This window comes from Stegostoma tigrinum, chromosome 43 (genome assembly GCF_030684315.1).
Source record: "Stegostoma tigrinum isolate sSteTig4 chromosome 43, sSteTig4.hap1, whole genome shotgun sequence".
NCBI lineage: Eukaryota > Metazoa > Chordata > Chondrichthyes > Orectolobiformes > Stegostomatidae > Stegostoma > Stegostoma tigrinum.
The window spans coordinates 2,060,804-2,072,250 of record NC_081396.1 but is presented as its reverse complement, the minus strand read 5'-3'; positions in this window follow the sequence as shown (position 1 = coordinate 2,072,250).

The window sequence follows — 11,447 nt, the reverse complement described above, 5'->3', positions numbered from 1 at the left end:
TGCAGATAAAAGACTTTAATTGATAGAAGCATGCAAATCAATGCGATGTTATCACATTAACCACTCAATGGTAGGTGTTGGGGTATCACAAATTGACTGTGTAACAGGATAAACTGCATCAAAATGAAGAAGTGCAGTCGAGGAGAAAGAATAAGAATAAGACGACTGGGAGTGTGAGGAATTGCTTATCATGGATGGAAGCCATTGAGTCAGAATGCTGTTTTAATGACAGTGAACATCTCAGTGAATGTCAAATCACTGTGATCCAACTCTCCACCTCACATTGTCACAAAATTCCCATCGACCCACAGTGGTGATGACGGAACATCGGAGAACTCAGTACAGTTGGTTTCGAATTCAAATGAATGATTCTCGCGTTTGACAGAGTATGGAACAAAAAAAGCAGTGTCAGCGTTTGGTTTGCACGAGAAGCATTTGCAACAGGTAACCTTGGACGAAATACCGTTTGTATTTCTATTTCAGTTGTATTTTAAACGAGCCCCAATCTGAAAGGATGAATTCTTGCCTTGAATTATTTCCTTACCAAGGTGAATTAAATTGAAACAGATGCTTTCAAAGGAATTCAAAATCATTAGAACTAAAAATAGAGATCGTCAACATCGGTAAAATACAAAGATACCCGAATGCATGTTGAAGAGATGCAACTTCTTCACTAAGAACGTTCACGTGTGTTAAAGACAAAATGACAAACAGTGATGTTCAAATGTAAAAATGAAATAAAGAGATAAACTCTGACAGAAAACATAGTTTCTGTTTATCTTTACGCAGGTACATAACTAACATAGTTTTGAAAAAAGAAACAACAACAACAAAGTGTAGAGCTGGATGAACACAGCAGGCCAGGTAGCATCTGAGGAGCACAAAGGCTGACGTTTCCAGCCTAGACCCTTCCAGCATCTGCAGTTCCCATTCCCTCTCACATATTTTTGAAGGCGGGTCCGTGCACTAGAAATGTTAACATTATTTTCTCTACACAGATGTTGCCAGACACATTAGGTTTCTCCAGCCATTCGCCTTTGTTTGTGAATTTATGATTGTTTAATCAGATAAACCTGCAGGAAGAAACAGAGTTTCGATCCCGAAACTGGGGAAGAAGATTTAACGATTTATTATCATGAATGTAAAAGACACAGAGTCAGCAATCCATTGTGGAACTTGTTCCTGAGGACAGAATTCAAAACGTTAGACTCGTTTTTAGTTTCTCTTGAAGATGATGTGACATTGCAGGCTGCTGTAAATTAGGGGCTGTTGAGGACAGAAACGATAGCTCTGAGAAATGAAGAGAGACAGAATTGCACAGAGTGGCCAAGAAAGGCTTGAAGAAAGGGAGTCAATAAATTATTAAGCAATGGAAAACAGGCAAATCGAACTGAAATAGTGACTGAAGAATATAAGAAAATGCCACCCAAACGAGGCCATTGTAGAATGGCAGCTGTAAGGTCGGAGTGGAGTGTTTGGCGGGGGTGGCGTTGGTGCGGGAGGGTGGGCACAGATCACGATTTAGCCTCTTGTCAGGAAATAAAGAACTTGAAGTCGTTTCACATTCTCTCAGGATAGATTACAGTGAACTGTCAGACATGGATAATGGTCATTGTATACTTTGGTACTCATGCTTATTTTCCTTCAAATTTTTCCATCAGGTATGTACGGGACCAGTGCATGCAGTGAAATTCCAATGAAAAAGAAACAACATGAAGAGAGATTTATTCCCCTCACTACTTAAAACAATTGATGAGGACAATGAAGGGGTATATCAGAACGATCTTTAGCTCCTGTCGAAACATATTCTGAGATATTGCATAAATAAAGACATTGTTGCAGGAACTTAGTAACTGAAGAATGTTGGTCATCTCTTGGAAGATATACTGCGGGTCACTGAAATCCAGGCCACCAAAGTAGCTCTCAGCTTTAAGCCGCATGTAGATGAAATGTCCGACAAGAGGTGCCCACAGGAGGAGAAAGCTAAGAGAGATGGAGAACAGAAGAATAATGGACCTCCTGCGGTTGGCCATCTTTGGGTCTTGTTGCTTTTCTTCACCTCGGAGTCTTCTGCGAGCTCTGTTGGCTGCTAGGATCTGTTTTATTGTCAGGGCATTAAGCATCAGAATGACGAAGAATGGGAGAAAAGGAGTGTAGATCTGGAAGAGCCAGTCATAAGCCTGCCAAGCTGGCCAAATGTAGAAGTTGGCTTTAATATTGCAAAACCAGGATACACCATCTAAGACGTATAACGGTTCATAGATAAAGTAGTATGGGGTATTCTTGATGCAACACATGACACATATTATTCCGATGACCAAAGATGCAGTTTTCTCTGTACAGTATCTGGTCTTCAAATTCTGGAAGCAGATGGCCACAGAACGGTCAATGGTGAAGGCGACTGTCAGCCATACTGAACAATCGCGAATGACATAGGCCAGCAAAACGCTGAAAGTGCACACAGGAGTGGTAGACAAAACACTTTCTCGGAAGTAGATGCGGCTGATTCGGTTGAAGATGACTGCAATGGTGATGACCAGAAAATCAGCCACGGCAATCGCCACCAGATAGAAGGTGATGCACTGAGAGAGACCACACCGTCCTCGAGATAGGATTATGATGGCCAGCAAGTTGGCTGTGAGAGATCAAAAGAGAAAGATATTGTGAAACTTGTTCCAAAGCCCCTTTATACAATCTTTTATGAAACAATTTTCACCCATCCCCTTGCCACTTCAAGTCTCTGCCTATTTTGTAACAACTGACAAGTGGTTGACAACCAAAGAAGTCTCAAAACTCTTTCAATGCGATAAACCCCAAGCATTAACATTGCTCTTTCATCACTTAGAATATTTGCAGAGCCACATTCTTCACTTAGAATGAACGGAATAATGTGGTGCTCATGAACCTAATCATGTGAAGCCCAGATAAACTGTCACGCATAATCTTTCACTAACGTTGGCTCTTTGATAATGGTGTCACACCCTTTACAATATTGTCCGTCAAATTTTCACCTGCTCCATACTGTCGCCACATATGTTCCTGCAGCGTCATACAACTGTCTGAAATCTATTGTTAACTTTGGTTACGCCTTTAGTGAATCCCTCAAATTGATACGTTTAACTCTGTCAGTTACAAATTAAGTAGTGAAGCCCAAATCACTGGAATTCTCCACTCAGCGGTTCTACTTCTGTCCCCTTCTTTCAGAAGTCCCTTTCATTTTTTTTTGCAGTATCTCATTCTTCTTCGGATTACATTGGTTCACTAATGTTGTTCTGATGTTTGCTACATAAAGTGACATGCTATGAGACGCTGTGCAATTGCTCCTCCTCATAATTCTGAAACAATTTTTCTCGATAATTATATTTCAAAAATATTATGATGTAAAATACGTGAGACCTTGCAATAGAGAAGCCAATTAATGAGAGCTTAAACAATTTGCATATTCACACTTTGAGACAAAACTCTAAGTAATTCCTCCAACGAAATTAACAATGGCACCATTATTGCGAACTCTATACTATATAGTCCTTCCGGAGCACGTCCTGTCGATTCATGCAATCACTGAATGTGTATTAATGTGACAAACACCTCATTACATTCTACCAAAATAAGACATCTCCAGATATTGCAATGAAACAAGTCCAGAATGAGATTTTGCTACATTCTGATAAACTATTAATCCTACAATGGACTAAGACGCCAGGTTTGATTTTGCTTATTTGGAATGCAATTTGTGCTATGACAAGAGTGCATCTTCATCTTCGTGCAGAGTCAATCATCACAATTCGTCGTTCAGTGTCTAAGAGACGCGCTATCAACACAGAAAATCTGAAATTCAAGAACACATTGGCTTTCATAAGAATGAAGTTTTAAGTAATGCGTGATGATTTGCCATAGTTCGGATAATATCCCATAATGTATTATACACACTAGAGACCAGTTGTACTCCCTTAAAATGGAAGTGCTGCATGTTGCAAAAGTTCTGCCAAATCCTGAAAGGAAAGAATATATTTCTGGAAATACACAATTACGAAAATAATTTTCTTAAGCATGAGAGCCTTACCAGGGGCACCAAACACAGCGAGAATTAAGTAACAAATGACAAAGAAGGGGGCAATGACTGGTTCATGCATCGTCTTTCATAAACTGTTGGGGCTGTTGTTGCTGTGGAAGTCTCCTCTGTGGCACTTTCAAATGGGAGTTCATTTATTTTGAGCGATAATCTCAAGAGGGACAATTAAGGCACAATCTGTTTTTTACTGACATTTCACTGCACAAGCAGATTAACTCACAGCTTCATGCCTTCCACGAAAATAAATGATTAAATTTCACTTTTGTGGCAACCTTGTTTTAATTTCTTTGTTCGTCCAGCTTCCCAGAACACGACCTTCAGTCTTTGTCAATTAAATCCACCGATGGAAAACATAAAACAGGGTCCCCATCATTAGACCTTTTTTCCCCATTTCTCATATGTCCTATTTCTCAGTTTAATATTTGTTTTCAGAGTCAATGTGCTTCATCCATTGTGTTTATTCGTTTATATTCTAGTGCCTGATACGAAGAAACTGCTCAAACAATTCCATAAATTTTCGGTTGATCTATTGGAGAATGCAATGATCAAACATGGGAGGTAAATGTGGTGGTGACTCTCAAATGCAAACTTTGACCAAGGTGAATCTGAAAAATATCCTTCATTTGATTAGATCAATCGGAAGTGCAGGAAGGCCATGCAAGTGGTAAAGCTCCTGTTCAGAGCTTCTGTTGCAGGAACAGTTGACCATTGTCAATATTTAATATAATATTAAATATTATAGGGAAATTAATGTCTCGAAGATGGCTCAAAAATATAGTTCCAAGTTTTTCAGCAACATAGGCTTGGGTAATGTATTGCAGAAACGTTCATCATCTGTTGCTGTAGCAAATGCGATAAAATCATCTGCAATGTTCACAAGGACAGAATTTGTGAAAAGTCAAAAGAGGTTTGTAACATTTCAGCAACAATTAATGCCATTGACACAGCCGAGAGAAACAACAACTAAGATATATTTTGGTTCAAAAGAACAGAGTCATGTTGTGGCTTATTGTTAACAGAGATAGAGCGTACGTAATATCAACAAAACGAAAAAGACACAATTGGTGAAGCGAGGTTCAGCACAACCAATGACACAGCTGTCATCGTGCCAGCTGGCTCAGCCTCCAGCCTCATGAAATAAATAGTTATAAATTCAGTTATAACTGCAGAAATCCACAAGGTATAATGCACACAGAGACAGGATCAGATTCGGCAATCAGTGCAATTAGAATCAATTGTTATGCAGCCATTAATAGGATCTTGATCATTTATTACTTGCGTGATCATTGTGTTGTTTCAGGGGGCACCGACTCAACGAGTGGGAATCATGTGCTGGTGAAACATTAAGAGAAAAAGCGCAGTTATATGCATAAGAAGTTAGATAGAGTACCAGACCGGGCCCCATTCAAAGTGGTAAAGCTGACATTATATTTAGCTCCAGTAAGAAAACTTCACAGCGAAGGGGATATTGCTTGTAAAGTAGCACTTACCTGGGAAAACACTATTGGAGGCACAGATGTAATCATGTATCAAGGTGACAGGCATAAGTAAAGTAACAATGAGGACTAGTAACTTACTAACACGGAGCCACTTCTGCAATTCAAATAGTTATCATTTGTTTCAACAATAAACAAAATTTTTTCATAAGCCAGGAGAATTTCACTCGTGTTCCAGTTTTACATGTTTACACAGTGCATCCTGTAGATGGTGCACACTTCTGCTATTGAGTATCTCTTCCGCAGGGAGTGAACATTTCTGGATGCTTTGCATAACAACCTGGTCGATTTTCTAGAAGAAATCGAATTTCTTGTGCATTTTTGAACAGCTACTCATCCGGGTAAATTGGGATTTTCAATCAGCAATGGGAGGATCAGGCACCATTATACACAATGGCAGACCCGGCTTGGGGGCAGAACGTCCTTCAGAGATTTTAATTTTTACATGATCATACATGATCAACGATGGTGCACACTGTGGCTGAAAGAGTTTCCAGCAAACATTAATATCCTGAAAGCGTCTGAACAGTTTGTATCTCTCTTCTCCAGAAAACGTAGAGCCAGGAGGTTACTGAATAAAAATATTTTAAATGATGCACGGCTTAAGTGCAATGAATTTTTTAAAAAAAATCCTACTTATGTGTGACTCCACGACAAGATGTATCAATCAATTATTACAAAACGAATAGGCGGATATTTTAAGACAAATCTAATTATGAAAAAACACATTTCAACAGAATAGAACCACTGACACAAGAAGTGGGTGGAACAGGCAAACAACAGGATTGAGAAAGGAATGCTGGGTTATATGAGATGTATAAACACTGGTGCTGTCAAAATCAGCAAATTGTCTGTGCCTGTTCAGAAGATTGAGTATTACATAAAGTTCAGAAAAATCTGGGCCTGGAGCTTCCTGGGACCAGTGATAGAATGCACGTGGACTACGTTCGGAAAAATAGATTGGAAAGCCATATGTGTCATTGATGTTGGAATATATTTTTGCATTTCTCTTTCTGAAAGAAATGACTAGAAAAAAAATCAAGATTTCATATTGATAAATAGAGTTAAAAAGAATCCGAAGTTATCCCATAGCCACATTCAGAAAAAGAAGTTCCGAGGGAGAATTTAACTCCACTCAAGGATAAAAGAGGGAAGTTGTGTATGGAGGCAGAGGGTTTGGATGACATCAGAAATATGTACTTTGCACCCGTATTCATCCTGGAAAAAGATATTGAGAATGTGAAGCAGACACATATGCCACGATATTTTGAGATCAAGGAAGATGTGGTGTTGAATATCTTGAAGAGCATTAAGTTAGATAAGTCCCCAGGGTCTGACAGTACCTGCCTCAGGCTTTTAAAGAGGCAAAGGGAGATTTCAGGGACCTAAACTACGATCCTTATATCCTTGATAGCCAATGGAGAAGCCCCATATTTCTGGAGATTAGGTACTATTGCTTCTCTGTTAAATAATGGATAGAAAGACAATCCATGAAACTGCAAGCCAGTGTGTCTCACATTGGTGGTGGAATAGATATTGGGAAAATTCTAACGGATAGGACTTAAACACATTTGTTAAAAAAACATGTCGAATTAGAAGCAATCAGCATAACTTTGAGCAGGGCAGGTCATATCTGAATTGAATTTTTCGAGGAGGCTACAAAGGTGATCGATGAAGGTCGAGCAGTGAATGGAGCATGGATTTTGTTAAGGCTTTCAAGAAAGTCACTCATGCTGTCTCATAAAGGAAATCAAGATGCTCGGTCACTTGAATTCAGAATAGGCTTGCCCATTGAAAGGGCAGCGTAGATTTGGAAGAATACTTTTCAGTTTGGAGGTCAGTGGCGAATAGTATTGTGTGGTGATCCACAGTGGGACATCTGCTGTTTGCAATATATTTAAATGACTCAGATGTAAATGTGGATGTAATGTATTAGTTATATATTATATTCATAAATGTATTAGTTAAAGGACTGAGACGAAAATTCTGGTTGTTGTGGGTTCGTCAGTTTTTTGGAGTTGTAGATAGTGTAGAAGTCTGTCAAAGGACTCAGCAGAATATATACCAGTTGCAGATATGCACAGAGAAAATGCCGGATGGAGTTTTAGCTAGTAGATGTGAAGCTCTGAAGTTTGGAAGATCAAATGTTAAGGAGTAGTATGCAGGTAATGGTATGACTCTGGGCAACATCTGTCTACAGAAGGAACTAGGATTTCAAGTTTCTCGCCTACTGAAAGTGGCCACGCAAATAGATAGGGTGGTAAAGAAGGTGTGCGGCATTCTTGCCTTTCTTTGGACTGGGAAATGAATCCAAGAGTCAGAATGTCATGTTGCAGCTTTGAAAGACATTGTTTTGGGCACATATAGCATTCAATTCTGGTTGTCACATTACAGACAGGGTGTACAGGCTTTGCAGAGGGTGCAGAAGAGGTTCACCATGATGCTATTGCATTAGAGAGGATGAGTAATAAGGAGAAGGCATAACAAACTCGGCTTGTTTTCTCTTGAGTGCAAAAGGCTGAGGGGCGACTCGATAGAAATCTACAAAATTATGAGATGCATAGATCGGGTTGAAGATCAGAATCTACTTCTCAGAGTTAAAATATATAACACTAGGGGGCATTAAGATGAGAGGAGATAGTTCAATGCAGATGCGAGTGGCATTTTCTTTGAGGGTGCTAGGAGCCTGGAACATAATACCAGGGGTGGTAAATGAGACAGATAATGTAATGACAATTCGGGGATTTTGTTTGATTAGCATATGAATATGCAATGAATGGAGGGTTGTCGACCAGTGGCCGGCAGAAAAGCATGTTTCATTTTGAGTTATGTTTGATGCAACATCGTGGGCCTAAAGGCCCGTTCTGTTTTGTACTTTTCTATGTGGTACATGTACATACAACACTGAGGAATGTTTTTCACTTTGCATGTCCACCACCTCCCTGACCACAATGAATGTGGAAATTGTTCAGTCCCTGACCCTTGCCGTTTCCCTATAGTCCAAACACACACTTTCCCTTTTACAATACTTCTCCAATTAGAATACACAAGTTATTGATGAATCCACCTTTTGTGCCAAAAAAATGCCATTTCCTTGACTGATTGATTTTCCATTGACAGTGTGTAACGCTGCAGCAGGCTACACAAACGCTGGTTTGTGTGAAAACTAGAATTCTTCTTGTGAATAACATATTTCCTCCATGAGGTCTGCTTTGATAAAATCTCAATACCATTTAATCGAGCAGATCATGGCGATAAATCATCCTGCTTATCCCACCCCAACCCTTGGATCAGAGTCAAGCTCTACAAAGTTCTGAAACTATGATTTCGTTTAGCTCCTTCTCCGTGCTCTGTGTCACTGTGTATGTAATCCTCAGGATAGTCAGGTTTTCGCATAACATATACGTACTCCTAGTCACTGTGGCTTTCATTCACATTACATTCAGTTTTATTTTCAAATCCTTCTGTGCTCGGTGTCACACTCAGCAATCCCGCCATGTTCAGATATAAGTAGAGCTCAACCTGTTTGCAGTAAACCCCTCCATGTTCAGGTTTTTGCAGTGGTATGTCATTTCACCAGCTCTGTTCTCTGGTTTTGCAACCCGCTCCCACATTTTCTCAATACGCAGGAATGGGCCTGAAGTTGGCGACGTGTTCTGTCAGTGATCCCTGCAGCCATCCTTTCCTGATTCTATTTGATATATTATTTTAACAAAGAATATGGAGCTGTAATGCTAGAAGAACCGACAACAACCTTCCTGACTCCACGATCCCCACTACCACTCTCTCTTCCTCCTGCCATGTCCCATCCTTTTGCTACTTCAACCTTGTTGGTGATTACTTACTGCTGAGCAGCTAGTGGGAACTCGGTCAAACTTCTGATGAAGAAAGACGAACAGCCGACCTGGTGGTTTCATTCAGTCTTGGAACTGAGGACTGGATTAAAAGATGATATAGTCCAGTGAGAATGCTGCGGTGAACACATATTATTTAGATGACAAACAAAATTTTGCACAGAGGTAACGAAAAAAAAATCTGCAACAGCCTTTTCTGACGGTTGTGTGAGTTGAACCCTCGAGCGAATTTCTGTGTTTGACGAGTTTATTCCCATTTTTCCATAACTGTAGTGAGCACAGCCCGAGACATCCCTAGGGACAATTCGACGAGTCCAACAATCAGTCCAATGAAACATCATTGCTCTCCCACCTCTGTTGCTTATCTTTCTCAATTTTCTCGCTACACCACTGCTAAAGCTTGTTATGGTTATAATAATGAGATCCAGAGGATTTTAAGCATCTTAAAGTTAATCCCAGTCCAAAGCAGAAAGATTCGGCTGCGCTTACTTTGTATCCTATAAATAACCAGGAATTTTTAAAGATGTTTATTAAACCAAGAAGTGTTGGAGAGTCCACACAGCATTGACAGGAAAATAAAGACAGTAAGCAGTTAATGTTCCAATTCCAATGATGCTCCTTTGGAAGGTGTTCTACCAATGCTGACAGACCTGCTGAATCTCGCCAACAGTTCAATATCATTATTTCATATCTCCCGTATCAGCAGCACATTGTACTATTGAGTCTTGTGCATCGAGCTCCATTCCCAGATACCCGTCATCCCCAATATTTAACATGATACCATGGGTGATCGTGCCTTCAGCTATCTGGACGCTAAAATCTAGAATTTCCTCCGGAAATATTTTTGAAACAACTGATTTGTTTTAGTTCCCTCCTTGAAAACACTCATTGTAATCGATCGCTTTGGCCAAGTTATTTTGTCACGTAATTCAATATGCCATGACGACCTTGTGAAACTCTGAAACATATTCTAATACTCTACTCTTTCGGTTGTTGTTCAGTGATTTCTGATCACTGACGGAGTGTAATAGGCTACACTATTGTAAGTCATAAGAGACAGATTACCACAACAGAGCTGAGAAGAAATGAGCTCTGTATCCATTGTATTATGCCTGTTCTCTGGATCAGGTAATTATACACTGTCTGTATTCTTACAGAGCTGAGAGACTCTGGGTCCATATATCATCCCGGTTGTTAAGATCATGTAACAACACGCTTGCTGAAGAACGAGTTGAGGCAGTATAAATTGCAGAGTGATGAGTAAGAAATGGGTGAGTAAAACGGAGAGGAGAGCAGTGGAAAACGTATTTTTCTTCACTGTAGACGAGCTTTTATTTATTGTACAAAGGACATCCGTTCTGTCTGGAGCCTGCAGACAAGATCATGTGATGAAAGTGTTTTGTCTGCCATTGTATCTTCGCAGCCAATTCTGAAGAAGAACCACTGAATCACAAACATTGACTCTGTGCTGAAGGGCTCTTTCCGTGCTGAAAACAAACAAACAAAAAGCTTGATTCTGTAATAGTTTTGTCGGTGAAGCTTGTCTCTGTTTAACATGCTCTAAAATTGTAAAAAGAATATGCAAAAATATTGAGAAACGGCGTGCGCTCTCCTGTCTTCACTGGAGGTCCACTGGTTACAGTTTGGCGTTCTTGCTGCTAGATTTGATTCCTGTTCAGAGAATCAGGATTTATGACCGATGGAGTCGTTCAATATATCACCAATGGAATATGATCAGTTTTGAAAATGGAAGGAAAAAGCACCACGCTCAGCGGGGCGAAACTGTACATGCGTTGCTTGTCTGGACAAGGCTTTAGCCAAACATCAGAGCAATGAGCCATTCCATTTTCAAACATTTATAGCCCGCAATTCATCGAAATAGCTTATTTTCTTCCCTGAATCACTATCAACAGTTGTTTACCCGGCTCAGTTTATTTTATTGCTCCCTTTTGCGCCAGCTTTACCATTCTGCCCACTACTCATCTCTATCTACATCATCAGTATTAATATCCCATTTTCATAAAA